A 19,279-nucleotide genomic window follows, 5' to 3' on the forward strand; every position below is an offset into this window, starting at 1 on the left:
TTAAAGACAGAATTGTAGAAGTTAGTATCTTTGCACCTCTGCAGACACATGTCAGAAACCATCACTACTTCTAAACTTCTTAATGACCTTCATTCCCCAAAGAATTTGTTCTGTTTTGTTTTGATTTTACTTACTAGAATTAAGACAAAGGACCGTGTAGTGAAAACTTATGCTATGCCCTCACACTGCTTCTCCCTCTACCACATTGTAAAGATGATTTCCTGAAAATATGTATTGCAAGTTTTTTGCTTACTTACTCAGCTTCATATATCACCACAAAGTAGTATTTGCCAGACTGAGAGAGCCAATAAGTATACACTGGTGTTTTCTTCCCATTGTCCTAAGTATTGGTGTAGGGGAGTAATAAAGGCAATTTTCTTCAACTTGACAATGAAAACCATAAGCACACCACGAAAGCTTCAAGTTATAAACAAACAATGACAATTCCGGTCAAAAAGGCAAATTTCTTAAGAAAGTTGGATATAGTAGTTGCAAACATATGACTTATAATGAAAAACATCTTCTAGACAGAATTGTAATACATAATCCCATCCCCAAAATAAACAACCAGAGTAAAAGCTTATCTGGTTACTCACTGAACTAGTAGGTAGCTTTTCTCTCACCAACATGAAATATGGGCACATCAGGACAAATGTACAATTAGCAAAATCTGTAATTAGCTCAGGAGATATGACAAGGAAAAGCAGGTGACATGGACATGCCTTGGACAAAATATCAGTGTTGAATCAAAGTGGATAGACATATATAAGAAAACCAGAATATGAGGGTTCTCAGCCAAGTTTGGGAAGCAACATGGAGGAAAAAATACATGAATGACCAATACCTGACTCCACTTGCTGCAGGTGCTCTGACTGTAGGAAGCTCTGCATTTCTTAGGAGTCACGCATGGCCTTGCCCACTGGCTTCCCAGGAGGAGCACGTATAAACTCTCAGGGAAGCTGAAATCAGACTGTAACTGAGAAACTTTGGTCATCTTGTCTTCTCCTGGGGGCCTTAATCAAACAGCAGCAACATTACCATCTACTTAAATAGCTAGGTTTGTGTTTGCTGCTTGCTTTTTATATTAATCCCCTTTCACATTCATGTATAACTATTATAGTTAAGAAAGCACAAGAACACTATCAAGAGCCCAGCCGGTGTGGCTCAGCAGTTGAGTGTCGACCTAGGATCCGGATAGGGGTTCGATTCCCGGTCAGTGCACATGCCCAGGTTGCAGGCTCAATCCCCAGTTGGGGGCGTGCAGGAGGCAGCCAATCAATGACTCTCTCATTATTGATGTTTCTATCTCTCTCTCTCCTTCCCTCTCCTTTCCTCTCTCTGAAATCAATAAAGATATATTAAAAAAAAAAAAAACTATCAAGAGAGTGAAAAGACAACCCACAGAATGAGACAAAGTATTGCAAATCATATATTTGGTAAGTCATTAATGTCCATAATATATAAAGAATTCCTACAACTAGACAACCAAAAAAGCAAGCATCCCAACTCAAAAATGGGCTGAGAGGAGAGAATTCTGAAATGACGACAGAATAGGAAGCACTAGGAATCTGCCTCCCCATTTAGAAAACAACTACACTGGCAGAATCTGTCTGATACAACTATTTGGAACTCTGGAGTCTGTTGAAGGTTTACAACTTCCAGGAAAAGGCTTGGAAGACTATAAATTGTGATTAATTTTAGTCAACTTCAACTCTTGGTACAATGGCAGCTATATATCCCCACACCCCTGTCAAATGGCAGTCAGCTGTGCATGGTTCCTGGAGCAGCTTGCGCACAGTCTGAGGGAACCAAATACTGGGGATGTCTGCTGTGATTGCTGCATCTTATCACAGAGGTATAGTCAAAGAAGCTGATAGCCACTGCTATTGCACCTCCTCCCATTGTTGTAAACCCCTCCTTCTCTAGCTAAAGTGACTTTCAGGGGATTTAAAAGACCAGATCCCTTCCCCCCCTTCATTTTTCACTTTTTCTTCTTCAAGGAGCCAGACATTAAAGACAAGGACATTAAAAAACGATGGCATATACAAGGAAAATCAGAAAGTGACTATGCATGCAAGGCTAATCCTCAGCACAGAGACAAATATGACTATCAAAAAAACAAAAACAACAAAAAACAGTAAACCTTGGGGAAGGGAAAAAATCTGTTTTTCAGAATTATCACATTATTAGATTCAGCTATCTAGTGTTCAACAACAATAACAAAATCACAAGGCACACAAAGAAACAGAAAAGTATGATACATTCAAAGGAAAAGAATAAACTAACAATGACTTTAAAATAACTATCTTAAAGATGCTGAAGCCCAGCTGGGCATGACTCGGCAGTTGAGCGTCCGCCTATGATCCAGGAGATCACGGTTCGATACCCAGTCGGGGCAATGCCTGGGTTGCAGGCTTGATCCCCAGTTGGGGGTGTGCAGGAGGCAGTCAATCAAAGACTCTCTCATCATTGATGTTTCTCTCTCTCAAATCAATAAAGATGTATATTAAAAAATTTAAAAAAGATGCTGAAAGTACTAAATGGAGATGTGGAGAAAGTCAAGAGAACAATGTGTGACCAAAATGAAATTAAACTCATAAAAAGATAGAAAACCTAAAAAGCGGCTAGAAAATTCTAGAGCTTAAAAAGTACAACAGAAATGAAAAATTCACTAGATGGAGTCAAAGGCAGATTTGAGCATGTGGAAGAATCAGTGTACTTGAAAGCAGGACAATGCAAATTATTGAAGCTGAGAAATAGGAACAAAAAGATGCTGAAGAAGTGAACATAGCCTAAGGACGCCATTAAGTGGACCAACACAGGCTTCACAGAAGTCCAAGAACGATAAGAAAGAGACAAAGGGCAGAGAGAATATTTTAAGAAATAATGGCTAAAACTTTCCAAATTTGATAAGACACATGAATATAAACATCCAAGAAATTCAACAAACTCTAAGTAATCTGAACTCAGACAGACCCACACTAAGACACATTATAATCAAACATTCAAAAGACAAAGAGAGAATCTTGAATCAAGGGAGAAGTGAGTCATCACATGCCAGGGATCCTTAATAGCATTAACAGCAGATTTCCCATCAGAAACTTTGGAGGCCCGAAAACAGTGGGCCAATATACTCAAAATGATAAAAGAAAAAACTGTCAATCAAGAACTTATAAATGGCAAAAGTGTTCTTCAAAAGTGAGGGAGAAATTAAAACATTCCTGGCAAACAAAATTTATGAGCACAAGACCAGCCTTGCAAAAAATGCTCAAGAGAGTCCTGCAAGGTGAAATGAAAGGACACTAGACAGAAACTCAAGATTGTATGGACAAATAAATATCTCAATAAAGATAAATACATGGGCAATTATAAAAAGCTAGTATTGTAATAGTGATTTGTAACTGTGCCTTTTTGCTTTCTACATGATTTGACTAATACATTTAAAGAAAAAAATTATTAGTGTAAAAGCTAGTATTACTGTATATTTGGCATAGAACTCCAAATCTTGTTTTCTACATAATTTATGGACTAATGCATTAAAAAGAACTATTAGTTTATACTTTTTAGCATAAATATGTAAAAATGTAATTTTGTGACAGCCTCCAAAAGGGGTTGGGACAGAGCTGTAAAGGAGCAGAGTTTTTATATGTTTTAAGTTAAACTGGTAGAAAGTAAATTAGTATGTCATAACTTTAGGATATTAAATATAATCCCCATGGTAACAAAAAAAATAGCTATCAAATATACATAAAAGAAAATGAGGAAGAAATGTAAACATTTCACTATTAAAAACAACTAAACACAAAAGAAGAGAGTAATGCAGGAAATGAGGGACAAAAAAAGCTACAAGGCATATAGAAAATAAATAGCAAAATGGCAAAACTAAGTCCCTCCTTATCAGTAATTACTTAAAATGTAATTGAATTAATCTCTTTAATCAAAAGACAGAGATTGGCAGAGTTGATAAAATAAACAACTCAATTATATGCTATCTACAAGAGACTCACTTGAGATCCAAAGATACAAACAGGGTAAAAATAAAATGATGGAAAAAGATATTCCATGCAAATAGTAACTAAAAATGAACAGGGGTAGCTGTACTAATATCAGACAAAACAGACTTTAAATCAAAATAGGTTATAAGACAAAGGAGGACATTATATATTAATAAAAGGTTCAACACAGCAAGAAGATATAACAATTATAAAAACACATCTAATGACAGACCATCAAAATATATGAAGCAAAACTGAGAAACTATTTGATAGGAGAAAGACAGTTCTACAATAATAGTTGCAGACTTCAATATTCCAGACAGGATAAGTAAGGAAATAGAGGACTTACACAAGATAATAAAACAACTATACCTAAAAGACATAGGACACTCTACCTGTCAACAGCATACACATTCTTCTGAACTGCACATGGGGCATTTTCCAGGATAGACTATAAATTAAGTCTCGGTAAATTTTAAAAGATAGATATCATACAAAGTATCTTCTCTGACCACAACAGGATGAAGTTATGAATCAATTTTAAAAAGTAAAACTGGAAAATTCACAAAACTGTTTAAATAGACAATACATTTTTAAACAACCAATGGATCCAGGAAATCACAGAGAAATTAGGAAATACTTAAAAACAAATGAAAATGAAAACACAACATACCAAAGCTTATGCGATACAGCAAAATCAGTGCTAAGGGATAAATATATAACTATAAACATTTACATTAAAAATAAGAAAAATCTCAAATCAACAACTTTACAACTTAAGGAACTGTAAAAAGAACAAACGAAACTTAAAGCTAGCAGAAGGAAGGAAATAATAATTAGAGCAGAAATAAAAGAGAGAATAGAAAAACAATAAAGAAATGAAACCAAAAGTTGGTTCTTTGAAAAGATCAACAAAATTAACAAACCTTTAGCTAAATGGACTAAGAAATAGAGAAGACTCAAATTACTATGATCAGAAATGAAAGTGGGCATATAGCTACTGATTCTATAGAAATAAGGAGAAATATAAGAGTACCCTGAGCAATTATATGCCAAAAACATTGGATAGGTTAGATGAACTGAACAAATTCACTGAAACAGGAAAGCTACCAAAATTAAATTGTAAAGAAATAAAAAATTGAAAAATCTGAATAGACCCATAACAAGAAAATAGAATCAGTGATCAAAAATCTCCCAATGACAGCTTCACCAGTGAATTCTACTAAACATTTAAAGAAGAACTAGTATCAATCCTCAAACTTTTCACATACACACACACATAAAAATGAAGAGGGAACACTTCCTAATTCATTCTATGTGGCCAGCAAAACAATGATACCAAAGCAAGACAAAGGCACTACAAGAAAAGGAAACTACAGCCTTAGCCAGTTTGGCTCAGTGGTCAGAGCATCAACCTGTGGACTGAAGGGTCCTGGATTCGATTCCAGCTAAGGGCACGTACCTTGGTTGCAGGCTTGATCCCCAGCCCCAACTGGGGCATGTTCGGGAGGCAACCAATCAATGTGTCTCTTTCATGTTCATGTTTCTCTCTCTCTCTTTCTCCCTTCCACGCTCTCTCTGCAATGGAAAAATATCCTCAGGTGAGGATTTAAAGAAAAAGGGAAACTAAAGACCAATATAATTTAGAAACATTTATATAAAAGCACTCAACAAAATACTAGCAAACAGAATTCAGCAGCATATTAAAAGGATGACCAGGTGAGATTTATTCCTGAATCCAATGATAGTTCAATAAATGAAAACTGATCAATGTAACTTGTCACATCAACAAAATGAAGGAAAAATACCTCACAATCATCCCAACTGATGCAGAAATAAACATGACAAAATTCAACACTCTTTTATGATACTCGACAAAACAGAAATAGAAGAAAACCACCTTAACATAATACAGACCATATATTAAAAATCCATAGCAAACATCATACTCAATGGTAAAAGACTGAAAGCTTTTCCTTTCATATCAGTAACAAGGAGAAGATACCTACTTTCACCATTTCTGTTGAACATAGTACTGGAAGTACTAGTCAGAGCAATTAGGCAAGAAAAATAAATAAAAGGCAATCAAATAGAAAAGAAAGAAGTAAAATCATCTCTGTCTGCAGATGATATGATCTTACATGTAGAAAACCCTAAAGACTCCACAAAAAAAGCTGATAAAACTAATAAATGAATTTACCAAAGTAGCAGGATACAATGTAAACACACAAAAATCAATTGTATTTCTACACACAAACAATAAACAATCTGAAAAGGAAATTACAAAATGATTCCATTTATAATAGCATCAAAAAGAATAAAATACTTAGGAATTAACTCAACCAAGAAGGTGAAAGACTTGTACAATGAAAACTACAGAACACTGGTGAAAGAAATTAAAGAAGACATAAATAAATGGAAACACATCCCATGTTCATGGATTGGAAGACTGAATATTGTTGAAATGTCAACACTACCCAAAGGGATCTACAGATTCAATGCAATCCCTATCAAAAGCTTGATGATTTGCCTGGCCAGTGTGGTATAGTGGTTGAGAGACGACCCATGCACCAAGAGGTCGCTGGTTCAATTCCTGGTAAGGGCACATGCCTGGGTTGCAGGCTCGATCCCCAAGTGCAGGAGGCAGCTAATCGATGTTTCTCTGTCATCGATGTTTCTCTCTCTCTTTCTCCCCTCTTCTCTCTCTAAAAAGCAATAAAAACATATTTTTTAAAATCCTGATGATTTGTCTTGCAGAAATAGAAAAACTCGCCCTAAAATTCATATGGAATATTTAGGGACCCCATAGAGCCAAAACAATCTTTAAGAACAAAACTGAAGAACTCATACTTTCTAACATCAAAACTTACTACAAAGCTATACTAATCAAAACAATGTAATAATACTAGCATAAAGACAGACATGTTTTCCAACGGAGTAAAATAGAGAGGCCTGAAATAAACCCTTGCAAATATGGTCAAATGATTTTTGTCTATGGTGCCAATACCCTCTCTACCTCCTACCTTCCCTCCCTTCCTCCCTTCTTTCCTTCCTTCCCTCTTTTCTTCCTCCCTCCTTCCCTCCTTTCCTTCAGCTCTATAACAAATAACTAAACATTCTGAGTAAGACAGAAACTTGAGGGGATTATAATTGATAATTTAACCTTTAAAGATAAATCATATAAAACAGGGACTGGCAGAATGAAGTAATCTAGGGGAGGGATTATAAACAACCATAAAACAGAGACAAAGACCCAGAAGCTACTACTGTCTTCAGAAAAGGGAAAATGAAGAAAAAACAAAAATACATGTGTAAGCCCTAAATTCGTAAGTCACTCAGTTCTATAACAACTCCTTGTAAGTACCTTAAGGATAGGAAGATTTAAATAATTCAGGCAGGGCCAGTTTCACTGGCTGTGAACTACTAGGCAAGGAAACAAAGCAACATGGCTTGGATTCCATGCCAGCGTAAGGTCAGGGATCACATCTTACACTATCTCTAAAAGTATAGTCTTCCACTCTAGCTTCCCAAGCTGCAGACATAATTTGTGGGAAATCAATTTAAAACTCTATGGGAATGGCCCTCTATAAATGTTAAGTCCAGATCTCCCAACCTAATACCTCATATAAAGAACAACTCAGTTTTAGGTGTACTCTCCTGCCAATTACCTCTGCCAAGAAAAAGTTCAGGGGCCAAAGAAGAATGTTTGCATTCTTCAGCCTTTCACTTGATTTGACAAGAATCCTCTATAAACCAAATTTTAACACCTCAGGAAAGACCCAGCTTATTAATGATTCCTTTAAAAAACCATAATACCACTGCTAGGATTTTAACTGGCAGAAAGGGTCTCCTAAGATGCATTCCAACTCTAATTAAATCAGGGCTATCCCAGAGCTCCACTTAATTTTAATTTATATTAAAATAACATAGAAGAGCTATTCGATATATTGAGCAACTGCCTGAAATCTGGTTGGTTAAACATTAGCGTCTCCCTGCTTCCAAAAGCCACAAAGGTTTGAGATGGATAATGTGCTGAGGGAGACAGGCTGGATCCAAATTACCAACATGGGTGGCATCTTTCCAGAACACCAAAGAAACTTTTCTAAAATGAGGTTCTGCTGTACTTAGCCAAGCTATATTTAAAAAGGGAGTGCTAAAAACATTCTGTCCATCAATAACCATAGTGGTGGAACTAAGCGAAACTGTAAGAACAACGTCTATATGGAAATCGACTTAAATCAATGTTGAAGAAACTGAACTCCCATAGCTTTTCACTTAATTATACCTACAATTTGAGATCTGGAAGAGACTGCACATATTTCTGTGGCTTCTTCCAGTTCATTCAGAGTTCTCTGGGCTACTCTATCCAGAAACAGCACCACTTTTTACTCCACTCACTCAGCTTTACTTTCTTTATAGCACTTCTTGCGACCTGACATTCTACTATATACTTATTTGTTTACTGTTTATTGTCTTTCTCTCCCACCAGAACATCATCTCCATAGTACAGGGGCCGTTTGCTTTTGTATCCCAGCACCAACACCACCACCTAGCACAGATGACGCCCTTAGTAACTACTGTATTTATTTACTGATGGACTGAATAACTCTTGCTGAAACCTTTTATCTTATATAGATTATTTGAGGCTCAGAGGAGTGAAGTGACTTGCCCAAGGTCACTAGACTAATTAGAGGGAACGCTGACCTTAGAACTAGGCCTCTTAATTCCTAGTCATCCTTCCAAAGAAGATGCAATTATGCCACTCCCTGCTTTTGATAGCTCCCCATTGCCTAAAATATGTCAGCACTCTTTGCCTTTCGAATCTCTCCAAATTTTGCCTGACTCACTTTTCTAGTCTTGTCTCCTGCCACTCCCTTCCATGCCCAGTGTTCCTGCACACCATGGCTTTCATGAGTGCCATATCTTTGCTCACTCTGTTCCCTACCTCTGGAATACCTTTCCACCCCCTTTCAGTCTGTCAAAATTCTATCCATCTTTCAAGGCCCAGCTCAAATATTGCTCCCTCTGTGGGCTTCCTGCTCATCTTTCCTCACACTACCCTTCTTCACCAAAATCCTCTCTCCTCTGAGTCCGATAGCACTCTGACCCTCTATCACAGCACACTACATTCTGCTGTGTCTTTCTTCTTTACTAGACTGTGGGTTCTTCATTTTTACATTCACTACCAACTCCACAGCTCCTGGTATAAAGAGCTGGAATGGGGAAAGGAAGGAATACAGGGGATGTGCACTACCCTTCCATGTTCCATACAATTCCCAATGTGATGACAAGCATCCAGTATCCCAACTATCCCAATGACCCAATGGGAAAAAATCAGTGACTGCTAGAAATGGGATATGGCATTTAACATGACAGCACATGAAATCGCTAGTGAATTGTGGAATAGTAACCATAACGCATTCGTTCTACAACAATGCTGTAAAATTCATTCTATAAAAATACTAGTCTTTAGTAACTACAACAAAAGTTATGAATGCTTTGGGCTGAGATCTACCATTGTCAAATTCAAATGATAGGTACTCCCCCAACTTTTGTTCTTTTTATGCTATGCTCATGGTGCCCAGCACATGGTGTGTGCTCAATATATGTGTGCTGACATTACATAAACCGGGTTTATGTTGATGGGCTGGACGGTATGTAGATGGTCATGGTACTTAGCATTCAACTTCATGCCACAGTTGACAATTATTTTTCTTGGTCTACTCGAAGATAACCATTCAGACTGCTATCTTGTTTTGTTTCTCTGCACCTAGGATCAACTGGGGTTGTTTGTCACAGACAAAAAGCATAGAAAAATGATAATCTGGAAATGTTTTTATAAGCTACCACTCTGGAATCAATCACTTATCTTCTTTCAACCTCTACAAAAGCATTCTCAAAAGGTAAATTCATGCATATTACTAGCTAGTATGGATGATGAAATTAATTGAAGTGTCAGAGGTTGGTCCTTGTTCCTTAATTGTCATTGGGTCACTGATAACAAACTCATAATGACTTACAACTTCGTGTGGGCCAAAAAGAAAGACTAGATCTGAAGCTGCATAAAGTGAACATCTTTAAGATGTTAATTTTAGCTACCTATATTGATCTGGAAAACAAAACCTCAACTAAAAATAACAAACAACAAATATGGTCCTGAGGTTTTCTTCCATTTTATCTTTGCCAATTAAAGGCCATTTTTTTTTCACAAAACTGACAGGAAACCCAAATTCTGGGTTTGCACCAGCCAACCCTGGTTCTGTCTTCTTTGACTGGAACATCAGGAGCACCCATCATTGAGAGTAACTAACTGCTCATAGCTCTTTCTTCAGAACGAAGGCTTAGCAACCTCTCTTCGCTCAGCCCTCCTCCAACCAAAATAGACACAGGCTGAAAACCCTGCTGCTTTTCCATCAATATTCATTCAAAACCACCTGAAATCTTCCTTGTAATAAGAAATACATGTTAAAGTACCCATCTGAATGAGCAACATATCTTATTCATTCCAGAGTTACAACTGTTAATGCCTAATATCAATGTGCTTTTCTCAGAAGTAAATAGAGCTGTAGGGCCTCTCACCTATATAGGAAGGTAAAACTGAGCCAAACATCAATCTTATAAACGGAACGAATCTCCCCTCCTACATATATCTGTGTACGCGCACACACACATGCACGCACACACACACACACACACAAAACTGGTATTACACTTAACATGCAATGACTCAGGCACAGATCTTGCAACATACAGTAACTGCCATGCACTAAATGGTCCTCTAATGGTTCAGAGAGTTCCATCTTCCTGAGCCCCTAACCTATTAGCAGGGAGAGATTACAGGCAATGGAAAGAACTCAGCTCAGTTACTTAGCCTCTGAACCTTAGCCTTCTTATCTGTAAAATGAGGGGTTGGTCTACAGGTGACCAATAGAAATATAATGTAAACCACAAATTTGAGCCACATGTAATTTTTAATTTTCTAGTAAACATACTTTAAAGAGTAAAAACAGATAAAATTAATTTTAATAATGTTTTATTCAATCTAACACAGCTAAGATACTAATGTGTAATCAACATTTAAAATTATTAATGACATATTTTACATTCTTTTCACACCAAGTGTTTGAAACTTATAACAGGTCTCAATTTGGACAAGCCATATTTCAATGCTCAATAGCCACATGGAACCAGTGGCTACCATATGAGACTGCCCGGTCTAGAGGACCTCTGACAATTCTCTCATTACTAAAAAGTAATTTTAATAAAGTGACTATGAGATTTGTAGATCAGGAATACTTAGAAAAACTATAAAGTGTTTCCCTGAAGATTCTCAGTGTATCTCTCATTCAAAATGGCCCTTTGCTTTTTTTAAGCTTTTATTTTTTAATTCAGCGGAGTTGGATCTGTGATCAACTGAGTAGGTGGTTTGATCTCCTACTTGCGGACTCACCCTGTTCTCCCCAGCAAAGCCACCGTCCTACAAACCTTGAGGGGGGCTAAGAACATTCAGGACAATGTACAACTGCTGAATGAATGAGACTTCTAAAAAAATCCTAACTGGAAAAAAACCAAAACTGTTAAAATGAGAGTTCAACAGAAATGACAAAGAAAAATATCATATTAAGATAATGTATGAAACACAAGTTTGCACATGCTTTTGGAACTGCTTCTCTTATTACTCAACATCCACTGAGAAAGATTCATGCTGCTCCCCCCACACTGTCTCGCTTATTAGTCCCTTTGTGATCAATGATCTGCCTACGCCAGATGGCTGGTCTGGGCAAAGAGTACCATATGAGATCAGAGAACAAAGCAAAGCTAACTGGCCTTCCTAGGAACTGAACCTGTGACCCTGACCTCATTAGCTCGAGAGAACAGTTAGCCCGCCACAAGCATGGCGGGGGAAGCTTCATCCTAAGTGCCAAGAAAGCTCAATGCATCTGTCCCAATGAGACTCTCGTAGACAAAAGTCACAACGTTTATTTAAAACTTTTCAAAACGAAGGAAACCCTGAATGCAATCATTCAGGGCAGACTGTGTCTTAGCAGCTCTGCTGAATCTGTCACAAGCTTCCCTAAGAACATCAGCTGTGGTCCCACCTGAGACTATAAATGGCTTTGACAATGGAGGTCTGAAGTCTCCTCTTCCAAAAACAGTGATTTGGGGACCATGGCCTTTCCTTTTGATTTCTCCCAAGTGAAGAAACCGTGAGCCAACAATTATACACAAGAATTTTCACTGATTATTTACTGAGTCCAGTTTATCCCTCCCCACTTCTCCCTCAGTGCCAGCGATCCCTCACCAGGTGAGTGGGCCGGCCGTGGAGCTCTGCGTGGGTCGCTCTTACCTTCCCCAGGAAAAAGCCAAGTATCTTTTCAGCAACTTGTCCTTTCTTGTTAGTGGAAATAGTTCCTCTTAGCAGCCACTATATGCTCCTGAATTCTGTTTTAACAACCTGTCTCTACTGAGCTGGGCACTTACTTCTGATTTAAATATTTCCCAAAGTGTTTCAGGGATGCAGTTTCTGTATCTTTCCCTGAAACACTTAACATTTAATACCGTACTGGTTTCAGAAGCTAGTTTACTGAAATTTCCACTTCGGCCTCTAAGTATACTATTTGAAAAATTTTACAAACATCTGGAAGAGCTAGTCAAGATTTTAAAACCTGAAACTATTTCTGCTTTTCATTTTTGGCATTTTAAATAAAATCACCTTTCCACATGCAAACTTACTAGACTATAAAAGCTATTACATATGGTTGTGCTATTTGGCTTCTTAAACATTTCTGATAACATGTAGGCATTCAACATCTCTTCAAGGTTTTACTGAGTTTTTTTATTTCCACAAAATTACTTAAAATAATTTTTTAGCTTATGAATTAAGAGCTTTAATCTTGCCCTTCTCATGTATCTGTGGAAATCATATATATATGTAAATCTAAAATATGCATGTGTATCTGCCTAAAAGCCACTGGTACATGTAAACATCTAAATTGATTTTGTGCTGCCCTAGCTGGTTTGGCTCAGTGGTTAGAGGGTCAGCCTGTGGACCAAAGCGTCCCGGGTTTGATTCCAGCCAAGAGTACACACCTCGGCTGCAGGTCAATCCCCACCTGTCAGCGGAGAGGGGGAGGCAACCCATCAATGGGTGTCTCTCACACTGGTGTTTCTATCTCTCTCTCTCTTTCTCTCTCCCTCCTCCACGCTCTCTGAAAAGCAATGGAAAAAATATTCCTGGGTGAGGAGAATAAATAAATAATAAATATGAATTGATTTTGCTCTTCTTATCTCTAAGAATTTTTACACCAAGAATAAAAGTAGTATAAAATGTAATGGTAACTGAGTTTAGTATCTGCCTGAATATACAAAGTACAGTAAGTAATCAATTGCTAGAATGTTTCTTGATGCTCACAAAAACTATACCAATTCATTAAGGATTAAGTGTTAGGCAAAAGGAATAAAGGAATAAAATAAGCATAAAACGTAAGCTTACTACACTTGTACACAATTTCATTAGGGGTAAAACGATTTTCTGAAGGCTAACCTAAGCATGAAATTTGATATTCAACAACAAACAACACACTCATTCTTATCTAATCTTAATGGTGACTGATGAACAGAAATAAACAGATTTTCAAACCACATTAATAAACCATGAAACTGCTGTTCTTTGTCTAAAATATCATCATGACCCACCCAAACTCTGATTTCAAAATGCTCAGTTTGGAAAGACTAAGCTTAACAAATAAACTTTTTCAACATTATAGTTAAAAGTATAAAAAGCTCCATGAGCATAGAAGCTAAAATGCAAAAGCAGGAGCATATTTATAAATCTTTAGGCACCTGATAATCATCTTATTTATAAGGCACACTCCCATATGTCAACAGCAATACACAAACCAGACAAGAATCACTTTATAAGATACAGTGTGAAAGAAACAGTGAAATTTGCCTCTCAGTTGTCACTTAAAATCATCTCTTTGTGCATTCTAAGTACTATGTATAAAATATATTTCCCTAACATTCTTTAAGTCTTTCTCAATATTTTTAAAATAGGAGGAAAGTCCCAGAAATGCCATAAATTTAAAATTAAAATACTGCTAAAAATTTAAGAAACACTTGCAAAAACTGAAATACAAAAAAGAAAAATTAGTAGTATAGTTAGTGGTGGTTTCTTACAAGTATTTACAAAATAAATACTTTACTGCTTGGTGATTTTGAGAAAAATCAATACACTATAAAGTACTCTTTGTAGCTCTGAAGTCTTCATTTTGTGCCTTAACAAAAGCTGACAATCATTGGTAATAAAGTCCTTTTATAGTTACATAGCTTTGTCTCTTCTGAAGATATATTAACCCTTTGGGTGCTCAATAAAACTGACCAGTTAATTGACTCTATCATAAAAACCTGAGAAGCTATTCTAAAATATTTACATCAAAGACCAGGGAAGTCAAAATAAATTACTAGTCTACCCAATATGCTCTTACATTATTTACTATGTTCCAAATTTTCTTTAAATGGGTTCTTTCACAGGAAACTATAGAAGTTGTACCACAACAGGTAAATTCTCAATATCGCCATTCAAATTTACCTAAAATAAGAAATGAAACGTCCTCAGAAATTACTGTGAGGGAACATGAGAACAGAGTTAGGGGAGACCAGAGAGCTCTGGGGTCAAACAGAACTCGGTTTAAATTCTTGCTTCATCTCCCACCAACTTTATGATGTTGGGAACGTTAATAAAACCTCTTTGAGTCTTAATTTCAATTATCAAAGGGAAACACAAGGCAAACTACAGGCTGTTGTAGGCACTGAATTAGAAAATATATAATAACAGACTGTTTAGCTCAGTGCCTAGACCATAATAAATACTCAATAAATGACTGTAATAGCTAAGGAATGTTTACTAACCCATATTTAGTGTAATTTAATATCCAAATTCCAACTGACATTGTAAATCATCAGAAGGGAAAATATAAAAATTCAAGAACAGATTTTTCTTTAATGCACTTAACCTGATGATTCTTTACATTAGTGTTTTTCAAACTGCAGGTGATGACCCATTAATGAGACTGAAATAATCTGGTGGGTCTCAACCAGCATTTCTAAATAAAATAGAATAAAAATATAAGAATGCACTGCACAGAGGAAGTCCAAGCACTGATTCATGAATTTTTTTAAAAAATTAAACACATTTGTAATGTATCTGTATACTGGGTAGCAAAGCAAAACGCATATCTTACTGTGCAAAAAAAAAAAAAAATTTAAAAACCAGAGCTCTACGTTATAAGAATAAAAATAATTAGATAACATCAAATGCTTAGTTTCTAGTGGACACTGGGCTAAGCACATACACTATTCATTTCATGCTCCCCCAGATCCCATAAGGCACGCACTACAACTTTCCCAATGTTATTGATGAGGAAACTGAGACTTAGAAAGATTAAGTCACTTGCCAAGGATGCAGAGCTAGTGACTGGTAAATCCAGGCTTCCAATTTAGTCACCTGACTCCAGAACTTGCACATTTAACCACTTCATAAGTATTAGGTGTAAAATGTGACTTTTTCGTATATAAAAGTTATTCAAAAGGTAGACTTTTTCATGAGGCCTAATTTGAGGGGTTTTCTGCAGGTGCAGCATGTCTTGGAGAAGGCAGTGTGGTTCGGAGGTGAAAGCACCAGGCATGAGGTCCAGCTTCCGTCCCTGGCACTGCTGCTTCAGTGGCGAGGAGTTGGCAAGTCGTCTAATCTCGCTGTGTCTGGATTTCCTCACCTACAAAATGGGAATGATAATATCTGCGCTGCTCCCCACAGGCCACTGTGAGAAAGTGTATGTACATATAACAAGTGTAATGTTCCTTTGTGCTACTCGGTTATATGAGATGATCATTAATACCACCCAAGGGGCCCCGTTCGTCAGAGACACGCATCAACTATGATCAAAAAGGGAAGGTCAGCAGGCTTTTATCCACTGTATGTGGAAACACTCCACACAGCTCCTGGCACACAGGCGGCCTTCAGTAACTGTTCATTAAACTAAAAAAAAGTGAACCAATTTGATTTGTATGAGTGTTTTATCCATTTGTATTTTATCTTTCATTAATTTGTCCTTCCTACAACAATTTATCAAACACCTACTATATACCAGATTAGAAATGCGGGCTACAAAAAACAAACAAAAACTAAAAGATCATCCTTTGCCCTGGAGAATCTCATATTAATTTCAATTAACTCTCCCAAAATTGTATAACAGAAAATTGTAAAATACAGCTTCCTCATCTAGTAACAATACTCACTTGGGTTTATTATAGTGCTTTCTAATTTAGAAAGAACTACAGGCATACCTCGGAGATGTTGCAGGTTCGGTTCCAGACCCCCGCTTCTCTTTGCAGGTGGAGGGCCTTGCTTTCAATTTGTAAAAAATGCAACACCTGGGAAGTGCAATAAAGCCAAGCTCCACAAAAGGAGGTACACCTGTGTATGGCAGCTTCCATTTCTCACCAGTTGCCTAAGTATGTTAAGTCTGTATTGTCTTCCTGACTCCAAATCCAGGGCCGAGTCTTGCTAAGTCGTTAGAGCACAAGTTTCTCGATGTCAGAGGCGACTGTAAAAATAAGGTTTCTGAAGAAAATACATTTTGAGTAATATTGGAAAGGGGTGATGTAGTAGAACGATTGTTCTCCCTTCCCATTTCTGAGGTGAAGTAATCTGTGATGCAACCAAATCACCTACATCAGATGCATTTTTCAAAAATGTTTCTTTAGAAAAACCTGCCTTTGAATTTTTTTTCTTACAGGCAATTTCCTGTTGAGTATCTGGAACTAGGGCTCAATTTTCTCACAGAATAAAGGAGGTAGCAGTGAAGGTATCCTTCCTTTGTTGACTTAAAAATTACTCAAAACTGATTGTTGTATACAGATTCCTGAGTCACATACAATGCCAAATAACTGCCGGCTCTTTTATATCTAATTCAACAACTACTACAGGTGATTTTTTTACAGAGAAACAATGATTTAATGACAAGTTAATGAACTGAAAATTTTCTACAGGAAATTTTGCCACAGGAAATAAGAATCTTTTACTAACATTGCCTTACCCTTTGTATTCTAACCACTCCCTTTCCACAGCCACCGCCCCCAGCTCACACTCACACTCACGCTCACTCACACTCCCTCACCTACACCAGATCCGTTTCCGGGCTACTAGTCATAAAACCGTATTAAAATTTCACAACACATGGTCATAGTTACTAGGCTTTGTCCCCCCTCGCCGCATCCACAGAATCAGTGTGTCCCTAAATACACATATTCTCTCCTAAAATCCAAAATCCAGAGAAGGACTCCGGCGCCTCCATGCTGAGAACACCTAACACCAAACGCGAGCCGCATCCCTCCTGGCCCCGAGGACCGCGAGCGGGAGCCGCGCCCCGCCACCGCCCGCAGCCCTCCGCGGCAGGGGCTCGGACCCGCACGGCCGCCGCCGGGCCTCCGCGGGAGGGCGCGGGACGCGCGTTTCCACACCGCTGAGCGCGCAGTCGCCCGGCCCGAGCCCTCGGGAGACGGGGAAAACCTTTGTCCTGCCTCCGCCGTCCAAGGGGGGGCTCGTCAGAATTGGGGCTACAAGAGTTTGTGCGAAATGACTTGGCGGAGGTTAAACAAAGCGGCGCAGCTCCGGCGGGGACAGGGTGGCCCTGGTCAGCGTCCCGCGCCCCCGGGTCCCCGGTCCCAGGTCCCCGGCGGCGAGGTCTCGCTCTGCTCCCGCCGCTGCCTGGACCGGAGCCGGGGACCGGGGGACCCGGGGACGCGGGACAGGACCCCCGGCGCGGGGAGGCAAGAGGGAATCAGAAGGCTCCGCGCTCTCGGCAAGTTCCCGGGGCGCTGCCCGTCCGCAGGTTCCCCGAGCGGAGTCCAGAGGCGCGCGCCGCGCGCCGGTGCCTGCGGGAGTGGCCGCGCCGCACACGCCCGGACACCGCCCGAGGTCCACGGCCCGCCGCGCCGAACCCACGCTCCCAGGGCCAGGCCAGGGCCAGGTCGGGAACCCCGCGCGCCTCCGGGACGCGGCCCGGGCACCGCGAGCGGAGGGGAGAAGCCCGCCCGCTGCCCATTGTCTGGCTCCGCCGCGGGCCGACAGGGCGCTCACCTGAGGTCCCCGCGCGGCGCCCGGCGGCACAGCGGCTGCACCGGGCCGAGCGCTCCGCGCGGCCGGCGGACGCCGCTGCCCAGGCCGTGGCCGCCCCGCGGCACCGGCAGCCTCCGCAGCAGCAGCAGCAGCGCACCCGCCTCTCAGGCGGCCGCGGCCTCCATTGCTCTCCCCGCCGCCGCCGCCGCGCGGCACTGCGCGCCCGGCCCCGCGCGGCGTGGTCACATGCTCCGCCGGCGCCCCGGGCGCTCGGACCCGCGCCGCGGCCCCGCCCGGCGTCGCCCCTGGGCCGCTGGGCGCCGCGTGCCCCGCGTCCCCTCCTGCGCCCCCCGGGACTGGGAGCCCCGAAACGCAGCTGGCCGCAGGGAAGGGCGTGGGATCGGTCACTGCCCCTCCCACCGCCCAGCGAACCGTGCGAGCAGCCCGTGGACGTGTGGGGTCTCAGGCTGTTGCGGTGGGCTCGCTGGGAGGCCTGCGCGGGGCAGGAAACCCGGACATTAGTCAGCACCCCGCCGGACGCTGGCCCTTGGTACCTGGGTGAGCCAGAGACAAGCGGGAGCGACCTGGACTCCAGGGGCGCTTCCCCCGGCAGAGCCCCGCGGTGGGAAATGGCCCTGGGACTGCCGGAGGTGGGTCGAGTTGGAAGATAACACACAGACATAGAAAAGCTCCAAACGGCTTTGCTGATTGGCATTGACGTTCAGCATTGTTGTCCCAGCCACAATGAAATTAAGTAATTGACTTTGATGGCTTAAAGAAAATGTATTTTCCTTTTGGGAACTAACTGGAAATACTGAGATTTTTTTTTCTCCATACTTTTTACTATGACTCTTTCAATGTTACCAAACTCAAGGGGTTTGGGGCTTGGGGTTTTCTATTCAACAACCAGATGTGCTTGTCCTTAGGTAGTTTTACTTGCAGCAAGTAAAGGAGACAGGGCATTCCCATCCAAAGCTCTGTCTCCCTGAAGGGAGGCTTAGCTACTCCTGATACACTACTTGGTTACCTACATGTTGACTTGTTCTTTGCAGTTGGCTACACTTACCAGGTTGGGTACCCGAGTTCAGGTGAATCTCATCCTGTTACAGCTGCTTCTGCAAAATATTGTACTACATTTTGATGTTTTGCAAGAATAGCATTTAGG

At 40.1% G+C, this 19,279-nt stretch overlaps 1 protein-coding gene across 2 annotated transcripts in view; it reads right to left on the bottom strand.

Moving 5' to 3' along the window:
- Nucleotides 1-18,217, bottom strand: part of CRACD (capping protein inhibiting regulator of actin dynamics) — a 207,017-nt gene extending 188,800 nt beyond the window's left edge. For both annotated transcript variants that reach the window (XM_087827279.1, XM_087827282.1), the window contains exon 1: nt 18,136-18,217. The gene's annotated coding sequence lies outside the window, so the exon portion shown is untranslated. The remainder of the gene's footprint in view (nt 1-18,135) is intronic.
- Between the last annotated feature and the right edge of the window lie 1,062 nt (nt 18,218-19,279).

The sequence above is a fragment of the Miniopterus natalensis genome, chromosome 1, assembly GCF_054644295.1.
Source record: "Miniopterus natalensis isolate mMinNat1 chromosome 1, mMinNat1.hap1, whole genome shotgun sequence".
Classification (NCBI taxonomy): domain Eukaryota; kingdom Metazoa; phylum Chordata; class Mammalia; order Chiroptera; family Miniopteridae; genus Miniopterus; species Miniopterus natalensis.